The sequence below is a fragment of the Mirounga angustirostris genome, unplaced genomic scaffold, assembly GCF_029215605.1.
Source record: "Mirounga angustirostris isolate CCGP_5_RB_7025 unplaced genomic scaffold, mMirAng1.0.hap1 SCAF_6, whole genome shotgun sequence".
NCBI lineage: Eukaryota > Metazoa > Chordata > Mammalia > Carnivora > Phocidae > Mirounga > Mirounga angustirostris.
In genome coordinates, this window is record NW_026991714.1 from 154,363,598 (window position 1) to 154,380,954 (window position 17,357).

Here is a 17,357-nt window from a genome sequence, read left to right on the forward strand (position 1 = left end):
TCGCCCTTCCAGCAGCGCACCAGACCCACCCACGCACCGAGCAGAAGCCCCTGGTGATGCACCGTGACGCCCTTCAAATCATGTAGCCGTGCCCGCTCTCCAGCCCCTGGAACAAGCTCCAAACTCTGACGACACCACTATCAGAAGCCACTTAGGCCAGGGGTGGGCCGGGCTCTGGCCCCGGCGGGTTCCCACAGAAAGGCTTCTAGGAACCATGGCCCCTTTATGGGCGAGGATAAGGTCAGTGAGGCCCCCAAACCAGGGGCTTCCTGAGTGTTGTAGACCACATGACTTGGTCGCCGGGACTGCAGCTCCCGGGCACACCTGATGCAACCAGGCAGGCGCAGCGCCCTCCTTGTGGGGAGGGGACGGGAGCCAAGCCCCGCGGGGGCAGAGTCCCTGGCTCCAGTGACCACTCCTGGCTGAGCACCCAGCTTTGAAAGAGGCACGAGGGCTGAAGCGTTCCTCGTGCTCGCAGGAGGCCGGGGTTTTTCAGGGGAACTGAAGGAGTGGGAGGGCGCACTCATGGCGGGTCCCGTCCCCCTCCCCATCCCACGGGGCTGCTGCGGTGGCTGAGCCTGTCTGCACACCCGGCCCCCTGGGCACGCTGGCTGTCCAGATAGGCTTGCTAATGCCAGAGGGCGCTCGCGGTGCTGCAGCTGGACACGGTGCCCACAGGTCACCCCCCGCAGGCCTTACACAGGTGCACCTGGGGACAGCGCTTTGACCCCACGGCCTGGCGCTCACTGGCAGCTGCGTGAGGCCCTCGGCTCCTCCGAGCCTTGTCCCTCGCCCTCGGGGAGAGGCCTCCAGAACTGCTGAAAGCAGTTAATGGAATCTGCTGTGAAACCACTAGTTAAATGTGTCCATCCACACGGAGCCGGGGCTCTGTTAGGACCCCTGCAAGGGGTCTGGCCGCGTCTCCCGGCGGGCTGCCCGCCCCCTGCTCCCTTCGGCTCACCCACCAGATGTGCCGGCCTCGCCACAAATGTATTCACGTCACACAGACAAATTTAGCCTTTTTTCTTTTTTTGGTTTTGCTTTTTTGATGAGAAGAGAGCATCTTCAAATGAAAACGGCTTTAGCGAATTAAGAACAAATCAAGGGGAAAAACTTGAAATTAATTTTTTAAAGTCTTCTGTGTATTGTTGTTCAGTACCCAGACTAATGGGATTTGCAGCGATGCAGTTGGGCTCACTGATGACTACGGTGCGTGAACGAGCCGGCAGGAAGGAGCGCTGTGCAAGCTGGCCTCAGACAGACCCAGCTCGGGGACCAAGTGCGCACGCGGTGCCCAAGGACGTGGTCACAACAGAGAGCCAGCCCTTCCTTGTGTCAGAGCACAAAGGTGGTTTTCTCCTTGGGAGGTCAGTCCAGACGGGTCTGGGCAGAGCTCTCTGGGCAGCATTGAGCCGTCCTTGAGGAGAGTCAGTTTATCCTTGGAAGTCCCCCTGCAGGAGCCCCCCAGGTGGCCCCCAGTTATCTCCCTCCAGGTGTCCCCACCAGGTGACCGCCAGGTATCTCCCTCCAGGTGACCCCCAGGTATCTCCCTCCAGGTGACCCCCAGGCGACCCCCAGGTATCTCCCTCCAGCTAACCCCAGGTATCTCCCTCCAGGTGTCCCCACCAGGTGACCGCCAGGTATCTCCCTCCAGGTGACCCCCAGGTGACCCCCGGGTGACCCCCAGGTGACCCCCAGGTATCTCCCTCCAGCTGACCCCAGGTATCTCCCTCCAGGTATCTCCCTCCAGGTGACCCCCAGGTGACCCCAAGGTGACCCCAAGGTGACCCCAAGGTGACCCCCAGGTATCTCCCTCCAGGTGTCCCCACCAGGTGACCGCCAGGTATCTCCCTCCAGGTGACCCCACCAGGTGACCGCCAGGTATCTCCCTCCAGGTGACCCCCAGACGACCCCCAGGTATCTCCCTCCAGCTGACCCCAGGTATCTCCCTCCAGGTATCTCCCTCCAGGTGACCCCCAGGTGACCCCAAGGTGACCCCAAGGTGACCCCCAGGTATCTCCCTCCAGGTGACCCCCACGTGTCTCCCTCCAGCTGACCCCAGGTATCTCCCTTCAGGTGTCCCCACCAGGTGACCCCCAGGTATCTCCCTCCAGGTGACCCCCAGGTATCTCCCTCCAGGTGTCCCCACCAGGTGATCCCCAGGTGTCTCCCTCCAGCTGATCCCAGGTATCTCCCTCCAGGTGACCCCCAGGTATCCCCCTCTGGGAGCACAGTTCTCTACACTCCATCTGATTGACGTTCTTCCCACCAGCTCCGTCTGGACCACCTGGTACATTCCTGAGGTCTGAGAGCCATGGCCAGACGCCTGCTGGTCGGCCTCCGCCTGGGCTCCTGCAGCCCCCCAAGCTTCCTGCACAAGCGGAGCCTGCCCTGTGGACAGTGCTCTGCCGTCGGAGGTGGGGTGGCTGACCAGCCCAGTGCTCCAGACGCTGGACACCCCAGGCCTGCACGAGGTGAGGCTGACGTTTACTTACATGCTCTGCTGCCCCACCAGCAGATTGCTGGATAACTTCCTTCACAGCAAAGACCAACTGTGTTCTGGTTCTGCCGCTGCCCGCTGGGCCGCGGCCTCGGTCACGTGGCGCCTCAGCCTCGTTTATGCTCAATGGTTTCTCTGGGACTTGTGCTCAGACCTCTCTGAGTGCGCTGAATGTGTGGCTTATCTGTGTGTGAGAAAAATATTCTGCAGAGATTGTGACAAGAATGTTGGTAGTTGTTTACAGAGCTGCTCACCAGCAGCGTGTTGTGATTTTCGGGCCGTGTGTCTCAGGTCCCCGGGGTCACCCAGCACCCCACACCCAGCACCCCAAACTCAGCATCCCACACCCAGCACCCCACACTCAGCACCCCACACTCAGCACCCCACACCCAGCACCCCAAACTCAGCACCCCACACTCAGCATTCCACACCCAGCACCCCACACTCAGCACCCCTCACCCAGCACCCCAACTCAGCACCCCAAACTCAACACCCCTCACCCAGCATCCCAAACTCAGCACCCCTCACCCAGCACCCCACACTCAGCACCCCTCACCCAGCATCCCAAACTCAGCACCCCTCACCCAGCACCCCACACTCAGCACCCCAAACTCAGCACCCCACACTCAGCATTCCACACTCAGCACCCCAAACTCAGCACCCCTCACCCAGCACCCCAAACTCAGCATCCCAAACTCAGCACCCCACACTCAGCATTCCACACCCAGCACCCCACACTCAGCACCCCAAACTCAGCACCCCTCACCCAGCACCCCAAACTCAGCATCCCAAACTCAGCACCCCAAACTCAGCACCCCTCACCCAGCACCCCAAACTCAGCACCCCACACCCAGCACCCCAAACTCAGTACCCCAAACTCAGCATCCCAAACTCAGCACCCCACACTCAGCATTCCACACCCAGCACCCCACACTCAGCACCCCAAACTCAGCACCCCACACTCAGCACCCCAAACTCAGCACCCCACACTCAGCATTCCACACTCAGCACCCCAAACTCAGCACCCCTCACCCAGCACCCCAAACTCAGCATCCCAAACTCAGCACCCCTCGCCCAGCACCCCAAACTCAGCACCCCACACCCAGCACCCCAAACTCAGCATCCCAAACTCAGCACCCCACACTCAGCATTCCACACCCAGCACCCCACACTCAGCACCCCAAACTCAGCATCCTAAACTCAGCACCCCACACCCAGCACCCCAAACTCAGCATCCCACACCCAGCACCCCAAACTCAGCATCCCACACTCCATGCCCTGCACCCCATGCCCTATGGCCCCCATCTTACTTCCCTGTGCCCACCAGAAGTGCCTCTGAGGGCTCCTGGGCTCTGAGGCGAGGGCCCCACTCACAGCCCAGCCCTGCCACCAAGAGCGTGGCCCCTGCAGGGAGCCTGGGGGGCAAGAGGAGGGGGCTGGTCCTGCTCTCTCAGCAGCCCCTCCAGTCGCCCCTCCCTGCCTCCATCAGCTGCTTTTTCTCTGACTTTGTCCCTGGTCACGTTTGGAGTCGCCCAACCATGGCTCTGCCGCTGATACTCCCATCTTCACTCTGAAAAATATTTATTAGCCTGTTTTCCATTCACTGATGCACCCTTCTCCTGCCTGAAGGCCCAGGAGGGACCCCTCCCTGGGGTGTCCTACCTCCCAGCGTGCAGTACCCCCTTCCCACACCAGGAACAGCAGGGCTCTGGGAGGCGGGGGACAGCAGGGGACAGCCGGTCAGAGGGGCATCTGGCTTTCACAGCCGTGGGGTCGGCTCGGGTGGGGATGGCGGGCAAGGGGGCCAGACGGTGCCTGGGACAGACGCACACCCACTGGGCTCGCCCCACAGACCGTGCCGTGCCCCGACCCGGCCTCTCCACAGCCTGACTCTTGCTGCAACCACGCCTCAGAGGACCTGCATCAGAACTCGCTGCAGCCTGGACCCCAACACCCTGCCCACGGGGCTCGACCACTCAGCACCCGACAACAGACCCGACAACGTCTCCGGGTGTCCTCAAGCCTGGAGGCCGTCCGCAGGGGCTGGTGGGGCAGCTGGTGGGGCAGCATGGAGAGCAGGCGTCCTGCCCTGGGGGCCACAGGGAGCGCAGGCTCAAGGGACCCTCCACCGCCCATGCCCAGGGGAGCAAGCCCTCACTGGGGGGTCGAGCTCCGGGTGGTGAGGCCCAGCCCAGCAGGCACAACAGGGACCACCTCAGGCCGGCTCGTGAGGGTCCCCAGCTCGCTGTCCTCGTCGGGGACGTTCAGGCCCAACCCGCTCTGCCTGTTAACTCAGAAGTCACGAACTTACCACCGGCCTTCAAGTGTCCACCAGCTGTCGGCAGAGAATGATGGATGCATGGGCAAGAGCGGCCTGCGATCTGTCTAAATTTGGTCTCTGCCCCCAGAGAACAGGACCTGCTGAACTGGGATTTGTGGCCGTGGCGTGGAGCTGGGGACAGGGGTGGGGTGGGCCTGGGAGGTGGCAGCCCCCTTGGGCGGGAGGGCAGGCGTGGCCCGGCCAGGCTGGCCTCTGCACCACCACGTCCACACTGAGCCGGCACCCAGGGCTCCAGGCCCCTCCCGTGGGCCTGAGCCAGGGCTGGTTGTGCTGGTGCAAACATGAGGTCAGAGGTCACTTCCCGAAAGTTTAAGGGCTGTGTCTCCACCCCGAGCGCCTGATTGTGCTTCCTCAGTTCATGGAGAAACGATGGATGTGCATCACTGTGCATGTTTCAGGGGAAAAGCGTGGGGTGTGACAGACTTACACCCGCTGTGACACCACCCAGTAGGCCCGGAGACGGGACAGACGGACGGCGGAAGACCGTCTCCTGTGAGTGACGCTTGGGATCTGCCAGCTGGGGGCCACTCCTCTCAGAACTTTCCGGATCCTCCGTGTGTCGATGCAAAATGAACAACAAGAGTCCTCTTCGCGCCCAGGTGAGGACAGCTGGGAACACGGTCCTCACAGAGCGCTCCGGAGAATGAGCACTTCCTGCAGGGTTATGTGCTTTCTCACGTCGAACGTTACAGATTAGCAGTGGGCAGGAATCACAGGTTTTGTGGTGTGGGAGTGCGGGGAGGGGAGCGGAGAGGGGAAGGACGGGTCTCCTACAGGCCGCTCATTCACAAAGCACCGCACAGGCCCAGCTTCAGGCTTGAACAAAGTTGACACCGTCATGCTGACGAAAATGGTTTCCCTCATATCTCAGGCCTTTAGAGAGCTTTTCTCCCATCGTGTGTCCCGGTCCGGGGCGTACTGACCAGCCAGCCCCTCATCCGCCATCCTCTCCACCCTGCAGACCCTGCCTGGGTCCTGCTGGCCCTTCCGGACTCACCACTGCTCCCCCACCCAGAGGGGCAGAGACGGCCATGGGGCCCCTCTCCTGGCCCAGGTGGAGGCAAGGACCCTCTGGGGAAGCCTTGTCCTCACCTCCACCCTAAGCCTGGTGGGAAGGGGGCAGGATGAGGCCTCCACTGGCCCCCTGAGCTCAGACCCGACCCCTCCCAGCCCTGAAGACCATGCACCCCGAGACCTGGAGGGCTGCTTGTGGGCTCACTGCCCCCAGGAGCCAGGATGAAGCTTTGTGAAACACATGGAAAGGTGAACATCCCTGGGCTTGGCTCAAAGCCCACCCCTACCCCCAGGACATACACCTGCACAGCTGGAGACCCCCGGAGAGGGCTCAGGAGGGCCGCGGGGCTTGCTGTGGGAAGTCGGGTGGGGGTGCAGGCAGGCCTGCTGGGCAGCGCTGCACCCCCTACCCCACACTGGACAGGGTCTGTCGCCCACCCATCTGGAAGCCCACCCACCGCTGGTGGGGACACAGGGAGGGCCTGGGCGACCCGGTCTGTGTCACACGGCCCCGTGTCCACGGATTCCTGAAATGGCCCTAGCAGGGCATGTGGCTCCATGGCAGAGATCGGTAGAGCTCCCGCCCAGAGCACGCTTGCCTTTCTGGGCACGCAGACCGCCGCTCACTTCTGCAGCGGGTTTTCACAGCCCGCGGTCCGGTCGCTATGTAAGCCGGTGGGCTCGGACCGCTCGGACACATGTCCCACCAGGAGTCCCAGTTGGGCAGAGGCTGCGCCTGTCACAGTCCCAGCTCTGCCCGCATGGCCGACTCCAGCACCAAGGTCAGGGTGTGTTCTGTCTTCGTTGAAATGCAGATTTGGGATGGAAACCAGGGCTTGGCCTGCCTTGGGGATGTATGCCCTGCCTCACCTCCCCACTGCAGGACCACTGGCCTAGAGCTCCCCTGTGAGGAGCAGTGTTGTGAGCGGAGCAGGAACGGGACCCGACCATGGGAGGCGGACAGGCACGGAGCCCGGGGGGGCCAGACTGCCAGGCCCTCTGCCTGCCGGGAGCTGAGCCTGCACCGTGTTCCCTGAGCAGCCTGGTAACAGGGCCGCCCCATCCCCCTTGTTGGTGGCACCTACTGGGACCATTGCCCTGGTGAGGAGCGTCCACCACGGACCTCCTCAGGGACCACAAGTTGCCTGTGGCCATCATGACTGAGCAACCGGAGGCGTGGACAGGACGCTTGGCTACCAAACCTTGTGATGGGGGCGCCGAGGCCTGTCACGGCAAAAGCTTGAGGAAGGGCCCGGAGCGATCCGCCTGGCCTCCTCCACCACGTGGACCCTCTGGAGGGACCACAGCCGCATCCCCGTCCTGCCTCCCGAGACCTCACAGCACAGTGGGCAGCGACTTTCGGCAGCATCCCCTGCATCAGCACAAGAGGCTAAGGCAGGAAAACCACGTGCATCACCCGCGTGGAGGAGGGCGGTCCACCTGCAGCGGGGACGCAATCCCAGCGTGACTGACCCACTGTGTCCACTTACACGGCAGGGCTGACTTTATCAACGCTGTGGGAGCCGGGGTGTGGCAGGGCCCCTGCCTCCTCGTGTCCTGTGCTCGGGCTTCTGTTTATGGACCCACTTTCCTAAGGGGGACACCCGTAAAATTTTCTGTTGCTTTGTTTCAGAAAAACCATGGGAATTAGGGGCTTATGCTTAGTCTCTGACCCCAGCCAGGACCACAGTCTGAGAGGTGTCCCAGCCCGGCACCACTGGGGTCCAGACAAGGCCAGAGGTCTCCCCAGACATGTCGCAACAGACAAGCCAGCTGAGTGACCCTTGGGCCTCATGGGCTGGTGACCACGGGACCGGAGACCAGACCACATCTGGGTCCAGCTGAAGCAGCTGGAGGCTGGGGAAAGGCTGGGGCACGGACCAGCTGATGCTATACAGAGGGGACCCCACCCAGGTTCTCCACGCTGTTCCAGGGACCCCGAGTGCAGCCCACAAACTGCTGTGCTGTCATGACTACACAGAACAAGACGCGTCCCCTGGGCACAGCAAGCGCACCTCCCCACCTCCCCACCGACCTTGTCCCAGAACAGACCGCCCGTGTCCAGGGAGGGGCTGGGCCCCCGGAGATCATCTCACTCGCCTCCCAGCGCTTCTCTTCCTCCTAAACAGGAAATCCCACGGGATCTGGTAACACGAACCCATCTGGGGACGAGCCAGGATCTGGGCAGAAGGGAGAGCCAGACAAAGGCAATCACCGCAGGGAAAGCCGAAGGAACCCCAGCGGGGCGGCCATCTGCAAGGTGCATCCCCAGTGGGTTCCCCTCAAGGATCTCATGCCCTGAGACCACACCACCGTGGCCACCGTGGCCACGGTGGAGAACACGACCCAGGTGAGGACACTGCGATTGGCCAGGGGGCCAGGCGTGTGGCACCCCGGGGACGTGCGGCGCCCCAGGGAGCAGGCCCCAGGCCCCGGCCCTGCAGCTATGTGCTCACCCGGAGGGCTGGAGTGTCAGGTGAGGGCTCACTGAGCACCTGAGGGCAGGGTTTCTGCTGATCACCTCACCGAGACTGGAGAGAGGCCGCCCTCAGAGCCCCGTCCCCAGGCCACAGCCCGGTGCTGGCCCTGGGACGGCTGGGTCTGACCCCCCTGGATTCAGAGTGGGGTGCTGGCACAGTGGGAGGGCTGCACTCCACCTGAGTCCTGGCTTTGTTCTGTCCCCTTCTTTGTCCCTAACTTGTCCCCAAGACAGGTGCTCATGTCTGCATTTGCCATCTGTCCATCCCTGCAGGGTTTCTGTGGGCATCGCTCCTTGCGGAACGAGGCCATCGTGGACACACAGACAGGCTTCTGCCAGGACGACCCCGTCACCCAAGAAACAGACAAACCTGCTGGCCACGGGGGCTGAGTGTCGCAGGCGCTGCCACCTGGGGGCAGAGGGCATGAGTCCAGAGTCACGTCATTCTGCCAAGACATTAGAGAGAAGGATGGAGGGTACCCAGGAGGGGTGCTTCCCTGGCTGGGTGGGCTCAGCACTGTGGGGCCTACGGCGGCCAAGCACAAAAGGGGGCAAGGCCCGGCCCTCCACGCCAGGCCCCTTCCAGGAGGTCTCTGGGACCCTGCCCCAGGAAGCATCTGGGAACAGCGTTGAGCAAAGGGTCTCGGGAGGAGGACCAGAGGGACTCTGGTTTCCGTGGCAAGCCACGAGACGGCTCCTCTGGGGTCACGCTGTGGCCTTCCCAACCTTCCCAGGGCCTCAGGAGGGGACACAGGCCGAGTGTGGCACAGGGTTTTGTCAGAGGTAAGGAGTGCTGGGCACTGCCCCGGGCTTGCAGACCAGACGGGGTCCCTTGGGCACGGGCGCCCAGCAAGGGCTGGGCGAGCTCTGTCCCCACACAGCTGCTCCATGTCAGAGCCGAGACCAGGCCAAACACCGGCGCCCACACAGGCCGGGCTCGCTCAGAGCTGGCTGGGCATCCCCTAGGAGGACGGGGCTACAGTGGACTCACTGTGCACACGGAGCAGTCCGCCACACGCCGGCGTCCGCACTCGAGGAGACCGAGCGAGGGCAGCCTGCAGGGGTGGCAGGAGCGGGTGGGGATAATGCCCGCGCACAGAGCCCATCAGAGTCCCAGACCACGGCTCCTGGGCCGTCCTTGCAGAGGCTTTCAGGGAAGAGGGCTAATTTAGAAAGAATAAAATAAATGACACCAGCCTTGGTGAAAACCTTGCACAGAATAACCTCCTTGCCAGCTCATGGCCCTGGGGGACCCTGGAGCCCATGGGGAAGGCAGGGCCACTTCCGGCGGAGGTCCTTCCGTCTGTCACAGGCTCTGCATGCAGCTGTTTGGGGGACAGGACAGGGAGCAGATCCATGGAGCAGGTGGGATGAGCGCTCCCTGTCTCCCAACGGCCGCCTCATCACACGGGGTAGATCTCGACCCTCGGTCACCATGCGTTCCCTGTGCCCAGCAGGCCTGATGGGTGCCAGCAGGGGTGGGGGTTGGAGGAGGGCAGGACAGGAACCCGGGCGGGGGGCAGCCCCCCGAGCCAGTGAGGAGTCCGCCATGAAGGAAGGAAGACAGCGGACAGACGAGGACGCTGTGCCTCCCACCGGAACAGGGGTCCTGCAGGTGTGGCTAGTGCCGGGAGCTGCCCCTTCTCACCTGCAGCATCAGGCGGGGCAGGGAGAAGGTGCTTCCCCTCCAGACAAGGCTTCCTGGCTCCAGCCCCCAAGTTATCTAAGTGCCCGGTGCCAAGACGCTCAGGTGGAATATTTGAAAGGTCCAGTTCAGCGGACGGCTCCCTGCGGGCCCCCAAGGTGGGGCAAAGTGTTGTGGTGGACAGCAGGTGCTGAGGTCCCGCATGAACCTCCCAGGGGAGGAGGCCGGCCGGGGCAGGCCTGACCTCCGCTGCCCCCCGTGGTGGTGAGCGGGTTTCCCTGGACCACACCCCTGTACCCTCAGAGATGCACGTTTCCTCCCATTCGTTGCTGACGCCTGCTCTGTTTCTGAGGGTTTGCTCCCTGTGGGGCGCCCCAATCAGACGTGCGTGTCCTGAGCTGTCTGGGGGGCGGTCCCAGGCCAGGGTCTGAGGAGGGCTGGGCCACCAGCCACTGGGATTCAGGCCGTAGCGTCACGACCAGCCACCCGTCCTCGGCGGTCCTGGCTGACCAGGACCTACATCACCGGAAGACACAGAGCGTTTTCTCCGGGAAGAGTCGCCTCACAGGATGGCCGGGCAGCCCTCTGTGGGCTGGGCCCTTGGGCACTGCGCAGCCAGACGAGGAGCGCCGGCCTGGCAGGAGTCCTCTGCCCGCCCGGGCTTGTGCCTTGCCCCTGCCCTGGCCCGGTCCCCAAGGACAGTCAAGGACAAAGCGAGGGAGGTAGCAGGTGACAGGATGGAGGCGGCCTTCGGCCTCAGCAGCCCATCCGCCTGTGCTTCCTGTGGAGTCTGCGGCTGACCAGGACAGGCTCCCTGGGGCTCCCGGCCCAGCGGGTAGCACAGACAGCCCCACAGCTGCCCTTCCTCCTGCTGCCCAAGTCCGGGACCTCCGCAGGCCCCACCTGTGGCCTCTGCACTTCCCACGCGCCTTCCCGTGGCCCCCGGGACCTGCACTGCACGCCTGGGTCCTCGGCGGGGACTGTCCCAGCACAGTGAGCAGGGAGCTAACCGGACACCCAGAGTCCGGGGACTGTCTCTGGCCCGAAGGAACGCCCCCGGCGCTGCTGAGGCCGCGCATCACACCAGGGAGAAGCAGCCGGCCTTTGAAAGTCACCTCACAGCCCTGCATCATGTGCAGACACGCCCCGAGCGGCCGATGGTTTCTAAAGGTTAAATGTGATGGCACTTCTAAAATAATTCTGCGGTTTAAATTTAGGGCACCGAGAAAAGCTCAGCCGAAGAAGGCTCTCTGGCTCCAGGCGGTAACGTTTCCCCCCACAATGAGTCAGACGCTCTGTGTCACCTCCGGCCTCAAGGACCTGGCTTCCCCGTCGCCCCCCGGGCCAGTGCAGCCCGTGACCACACCCGCCTGCCGGGGACCACCTCCCCGCCTCAGGGCACGTCTCCTCCTTCTCACGGGAGGGGCGCTCTCTCCTCCAGGAACCCATCTGGAGGGGTGGGTCTGCCCTGACTTGGGGGGGTAACATGCCCACGGTGATGTTCCATCTCCAGGGTGTGACCTGGGGCGTGCAGGGGCGTAAGCACCGCCTGTGGACACATCCCAGTCAGGCCGGCCTTGGGGGTGCCCTTGAGCCCCCAAATGGAAGTGTCCGCTGATTTCCTGTCCACGGTGAGATGCCTCGGGGGGCCCACCCACACCCCCTTTTAGTGTGGTACCTCCTGTGAACACACCACAACACAGCCGTTCCCCCACCGGTGAGCATCTAGGTTGCTTCCGATTCAGGTATTATGAGCAAGAGCACGAGGAGCATTCCTGGCCGTACTTGAAGACAAAGTGCTCATTTCTCTGGGTAATTCCCAAGATCAGCGTGCTGGGTCACAGGGTATTCACAGCTGAGCCTCAGTGAGCACGACCCGGCCCCCGGCTGTCTGCCCTGCCTCACCCTCTGCTGGCCCCGGGGACGAGGAGGTGACTCGGGTGGAAGCGGGAGGGCAGAAGGACGCTGCAGGGCCCGGGGCGCCCAGGTACCCAGGCCGCCTCACAGCATGTCATGTTGAGCAGAGCCAGGGGACACGGGCATGTGGCAGAATGGGACGTGTCTGTCAGGCTTTCCTGAGGAGTGGTTCATGCCAGGGGCCCCGGCGGCCCCAGCGCCTGAAGATGCTGGTGGGGAGTGGTTAACTGGTTACAGGTGACGGCTGGATCCCAGAGCAGAGGTGGGGACCCCGGTTCTGGGACCTGAGTGGCCACCTGGCTGTGGACAGGCAGAGGGGAAACGCCTTGGGAGCAGCTATTCCCTGCGGGGGGGGTGGGTAGGGAGGGGTGCTGTCTGACCCCCGACCTCACAGGTCTGTTGGGGGTGTTCTGTCCCCCAGGAGGGGGCCGGAGGTCACCGGCGGTCTTCATCAGACAAAGCAACCACGTGACAGGTGCCGTCTGCCTGAGGCTGGAGTCCTCACAACAAGGGCTGCCGCGTGGACCCTGGGAGGGAGGGGTACGCCGCGGGGTTCTGTAGAAATCCAGTGTGTGAAGGTCACTGCGAGCACAGCATGGGGCGGGGGGGCGCTCAGACTCAGCACCCGCCCACGCTCCAGCCTGGACTTCTGGCCGGGGCACAGCCTTGGGCCTCAGTTTCTCCCCTGGGGTCAGGGATGTCCAGGTGAGCCTTTTCCTGAAATGTCGGGATTCAGCCAACACGTGGCCAGTAGGGGATCCCGAAAGGCTTAGTAGAAGGGGTTCCTCATGTCGTGATGGGGGCTGACTGACAGGTCTTGGACAGGACAAACTGGAGCAACTGGGGGGAGCACGAGGTGGAGGTGGGGCAGGGGCCTGAGCAGGCGGGAGGTGGTCCAGAGCATCATGTATGCGAGAGCCAGGCTCAGGGTTGCCCTGGAGGGGAGTGCTCCTGACCCCAAACCAAGGCAAGTTTGCCTTCTGTTGGCGGGGCTCTGCCGAAAGCCCAGTAGGTCTTGTCTCTCTCCCTCTGCTCAACAAGAGCAGACCCCTGGGGCTCCAGGAGGCAGTCCCCCGACCCCCACCCCAGACTGAAGTTGTCAGCTTTCACAATCCCCTGGGAATAGTCTGAGGGGATTTTGCCCCACATCACCTGGGGGCATCTGTCAAGTGCTAACTTAGGCCACAGAGCTCCCCACAGGGCCCTGCCCATCCCCACACCGGGATATGTGGGTGGCCTCAGGAAGAAGGACACTGTCTAGGGGCTAGGGGCACCCTGGACCTCACTGTCCTGGCAGTGGCGACCTCCTGGCACTCTAGGCACCAGAGATGGAGAGTACCCTACAAGGTCAGACCATTAGAGAAGGCTCCTCTCAGCATATGGGAGCCAATTCCTGTCCCATCCTCATAGGCCCTGTTCCCATCGTCCCACCCCAATACCTCTCCACACAATCCCCTCCACCAAGACAATCCACACAGGCGCCTCCACCCAGACCCCTCCACACAGATCCATCCACACAAACCCCTCCACACAGACCCTCCACCCAAATCCATCCACACAAACCCATCCACACAGACCCTCCACACAGACCCCTCCACACAGAACCCTTCACATGACCCATCCACACAGACCCCTCCACACAGACCCCTCCACCCAGACCCCTCCACACAGATCCATCCACACAGACCCTCCACACAGAACCCTCCACCCAGACCCCTCCACACAGATCCATCCACACAAACCCCTCCACACAGACCCTCCACCCAAATCCATCCACACAAACCCATCCACACAGACCCTCCACACAGACCCCTCCACACAGACCCCTCCACCCAAATCCCTCCACACAGATCCATCCACACAGACCCTCCACACAGAACCCTCCACCCAGACCCCTCCACACAGATCCATCCACACAGATCCCTCCACCCAAATCCCTCCACACAGACCCTCCACACAGACCCTCCACACAGACCCGTCCACACAGACCCCTCCACACAAACTCCTCCACACAGACCCCTCCACACAAACTCCTCCACACAGATCCCTCCACCCAAATCCCTCCACACAGACCCTCCACAAAGAACCCTCCACCCAGACCCCTCCACACAGATCCATCCACACAGACCCTCCACACAGACCACATACCCTACACACAGACCGACCACATAGACCCGTCCACACAAACCCCTCCACGTAATCCCTCAGTGGGGCTATTTCCGTGTTTCCATATGCTTCAGTTTCCAGGTGCTTTGCTCTTTTAATTAACACACACAAATTCTCTGAAGTCCGTTTTGGGGCTCCAGCGGGAGATGGGGGAGGTTTCTCGCTGTGGGAGCAATCTCTCGAATGGCACCTCTGGCCAGCGTGACTGGTGTTTAATTACTACAAACTCTCCAGTGACTTCTCACCTACTCAGACCAAAACCAATAAACAAGTTCATTGATGTGTGAGTGATTGGGCCCGAAGGGCTCCAGGCATCCTGAGGCAGGGAGACTCTGGGAAGATCAGCCTCGTCCTTCACAGGCCCAACCCCCGGCAGGGCCACGTTCTTGTGCAGAGAAGGTGTGGCGGCCCTCGGGACCGGGACCGGGGCTGGAGCCAGCTCCTACCTGCTGCTAGCCCCAGCCCTGGCTCCTTTGGCCCCAAAGCCCGCAAGAAGGGTGGTGAGGCGGCCAGCAGGCTGTCCTGGAAGGTCTGAGGCAGGGACTCCCATGGATCCACACCTGCCCTGGGTCTAGCTCCCCACCGGCCACCTGAGCCCTCCACAGACGTTTGCTGAACCCCAAATGAAGGAATGGAAAAGGATCCGATGTTTACTTCAGAACGTACTTGATGGTTTTAACTGTGTTTGCCTAAGAGCATTTAAGTCGTCCCAGAGCAGAGTGTGAAAATCTGCCCCTGTGGATTTGGGTTCCAGCCTCGACAGGACAAGCCGCTGTGGGGTGCAGTCTGGGAGCAGGGGCAGAAAGCACTTGTTCTGGGCCCTTCCCGCCGACCCTCGCTCTGCCGTTCTGGGGAGGCCTGGTCGTTGGCAGCAGAGCTCTGTGAAGGTGGGTGGGGTGGGGCTGGGGTGCGGGAGGGGCAACCTGGGCCCTGGGCCCACTAGGGTGCACCCTGGAGGAAGGGCTCCTCTGCCTGAGATGTAGGCCGCTTCCTGTTGCCTCTGAGGACATTCCGCCAGCCAGGCCTGCTTCCAGCCTGCTGATGCAGTCTCTCCCCCCTCGGCGAGCTCCTATCCACCCCTCAAGGTGCAGCTCAGAGACTGCCTCCTCCAGGAAGCCATTCCTGCTTGCTCCTCCTGGATAGTCAGATTGGCCGGCCCTTTGATTCAGGCTCAGTGCTGTCCCTTGCGCCATAAATGGCAGCCATTTCCTCCAGACCCAAGCGGAGGACCCCCCCAACCCCATCTCTCAGGGCAGCCTGCCCTCTCCACAGGGGGGACCACCTGCCAGGAGGGTTGCTTCACCATGGAAACCTCTTACCACGAACCAGAGGCTTGCTGTGCTGCCAAGCACACACTGCACATGAGTTCTTGTCACTGGGAGCACGTGACCCGACAGTTGCCTGGGCAGCAGGGACACAGGCCAGCACACACGGTGGGGACGCCCAGGGACAGACAGACGGTGCCTCCCGGGAGCCACCCAGACAAGCACAGTGGTGTCAGCTCATCCAGAGCTGTTCCTGAGAGACCCGAGCCCCGGGCCCTGAGCGCAGCTGTGACGCCAGCCGGCCACCAAGGGGCAGGGAGGGGGTCAGCGCAAAGGTGGCTTCTCCGACCCTCTTTCCAACTGCCCCCAGACCCCTCCAGGGCACGACCTCCCCAAGAGGTTTCCATCCCATGGGGCTCCTCAGGCAGACCCAGGGGTTGGTCCTTCTCTCCATGTTTCTCCCCCTTTGTCCCTCTGTCCCTCTGTCTCTCTGTCCCCCTGTCTCTCAGTCTCTCTGTCTCTCTGTCCCCCTGTCTCTCAGTCTCTCTGTCCCCCTGTTTCTCTGTCTCTCTGTCCCCATCTCTCTGTCTCTCTGTCCCTCTGTGTCTCTGTCCCTCTGTCTCTCTGTCCCCTGTCTCTCTGTCCCCCTGTCTCTCTGTCTCTCTGTCCCCTGTCTCTCTGTCCCTCTGTCTCTCTGTCTCTCTGCCTCCTTGTCTCCCTGCCTCTCTTACCCTCTGTCTCTCTGTCCCCCATCTCTCTGTCTCTCTATCCCTCTGTCTTTCTGTCCCCCTGTGTCTCTGTCCCCCGTCTCTCTCTGTCTCTCTGTCCCCCTGTGTCTCTGTCCCCCTGTCTCCCTGTCCCTCTGTGTCTCTGTGCCTCTCTGTCTCTCTGTCGTGACCAGTGGGGTCTTTGCCTATGAGTCTCTGGCAGGGTCTGGCCTGGGCCTGGCATCAGGAATCACAGCAGGAGAGGAGGGAGGATGGTGGTCTTGGTCCTGGCCCCCAACGTTCCCTCAAAGGCCCGAGAGGAGAGAGTGGGCATCGTGGAGCCGGGACAGCTGGCAAAGTGGAGCACCTGGGGAGTGGAGCCCATGGTCAGGAGACCCAGGAGAGGTGGCCGGCAGGAACATGATCTGTGAGAGAATTAAGGTCAGCCCCTAACCCAGGTGTCTGCAGGTTTGACCTGGGAGCTCGGCACCTCTGACAAGGCCACGTGGGAGGGGAGGCAGGACCCCGAGCAGCTGGTCAAGGACAGGTGGGAGTGGTGAAGGGGGATGGCCACTGGCCGTGGCCCTGGGAAGTGACATGCTCCTGGAAGCAGGCCTCCCCCCGTCTCCAAGCCTGGGTCAGTTCTTGCCTCAGAGAGGACGCCTCCTGAGGCCGGACGTCCAGGTGCAGCAGGTCGGGTCTCAGGCAGGACGGGCTGGGACCGGCCCAGAGGAGGCCAGTGACCAGAGGGCTCGGCGAGGGAAGGAGGAGCTTACAGGTGGGCACTGGGGGTCCCAGCAACCTAGAGACGCAGAGTGCGCGTGAGCCTCCTCACCTAGGGGAGCTGGTCTCGGTGAGTCAGTTTGGGCAACAGCGGCCGACGCAGCTGGGCCATCACCCCAGGGACGAGGAACGCCACCAGGGGGGCAGCCGTGCGCCAGGAGGCAGCGCCCGAAGGGCTGTGAGCAGCCGGCCCAGGAGCCAGAAACCCACACGCAGCCGACGAGCCCGACGTTGAGGCTGGGGCTCCAGGGAGAGGCCTGGGGCCCGCATCCCGCCTGCCCTCATGGAGGCTCCTTACTGGCTTCGCTGCAACGTGTCAGATTCACACACGTTGATTATGCCTCATGGAGAACTTAAGAGCCCTAGTCTCTCATTTACAGCATTCAAACATCAAGCTTTTCAAATTCATTTCCAGTTTAGCATCCTCTGTGCAGAATGTCCCTCCTCTACCTCAGGCTACCAAGTCCAGCAAGGATGCTCAGAGACTTCCAGCAGGACACTCGTCCTGCAGCACATAGGGGTCCCAGCACGTGGGAGTGC